Raw genomic sequence first — 1408 nt, 5'->3', positions numbered from 1 at the left:
CTCTAATACCGCGTCTGCGTTCCTCAAGCTGAATCCCTGTTAGTCAAACACCCTCCAACTCATGGAACATATAAAACTTAGGCACTGTACCTCTATATTATACTGCTGCTGTCTATCTCCCATAGTAATCTAATAAAACATACTAGTTACTTGACTGAAAAACACAAAACCTAGATATGAGGAAACACTCTTGCCTCTCCTTTAATATTATAAGTATAGTACTAAAATCTTAATAACTATTCCCTACCAAATAGTCCTTTACAATTAATGTATAAGATAGATGCCACAATAAAAAATATTTATAAATTAAGATTTGAGTACTAAAGCCTCCTCAAATCACTATAGGAGATTCAGGATCCCTAATGGTATGACATGATACCATTGAGAAAGTACATTTTTGAAATACTACGTTGGCAGAATCTGACCCTCTGCACAATCAGATACTTACCCGTCGGCCGAGTAGTAGCCATGTCCCCAAATTCGAATCTACAAACTACGATATTACACAATCAGTACGAACCTCAGCACGGTTACTTGAGTAGCGCTGAGCACAAAAAACCAACCTTCTCATTTGTCTTCCCTTTTTTAATTATTATTATTATTATTATTGACCAAGTACGATCATTACAAACAGCACAAGCAGCACCTTGACCTAAATCGGTCGTACCTTGATTCCCTATCGAAATGCTCCTGTTACCGCCCTCAACCTACACAAAAGAAAGGAGAAGAAAAAAATGGTTCACGGAATTAAAGGGGAGCCAATTTAAACCATGACACAGGTGTATAATGTACAATTTCGTTCCTGACCAAAACCCTTGCAGTTGGAATGTGTCGACTTTTCAGACGCCACCGCCGTTCTCGTTCTCGATGATATGGGCGCAGTACGAGTACAATAACTAGCTTAGCGGGTATCCAGGGATGCGTAAGAAATCAACCGTGGATGACAGCTGGTTCAATCGATATATCCGGTTCCGGGCTTCCAGAAACATCCTAGGTATGATAGAGTGCTTTGCAGAATATTCCCTCCCCCCCCCACATGCTTTTTTCTGGATATACACACATCATTCCACACCTGCACGGGTAGTGTACGAGTACCGGTACTGGGAAAGGGCTCCTCCTCCTTCTCCTTCTCCTACAACTTGCTACTATTGGCCATGCATAGAAGCAGCGATATCCCTTCCTCGGGACCCTGCGCAAAAAAAAAAAAGTCGCACTAGAATATTCCACTCGTGATTCCCACTTCATGTGCTCGTGTTCTGGTTTACAAGTGATTTCCTATGACCGCCACTTCAAACTTTCGACTTCCTCTTCCTTCTCCATCCAAGGGACTTACGGGCCATACAACCTTGCAGCTCCAATTTACGAAAGTCGGTTTCTTTTTTATCATACAACTTTGTGCAAACTGCCA

The sequence above is a fragment of the Tuber melanosporum genome, assembly GCF_000151645.1.
Source record: "Tuber melanosporum whole genome shotgun sequence assembly, scaffold_107, strain Mel28".
Taxonomy (NCBI): Eukaryota; Fungi; Ascomycota; class Pezizomycetes; order Pezizales; family Tuberaceae; genus Tuber; species Tuber melanosporum.
This window is presented reverse-complemented; position numbering follows the sequence as displayed.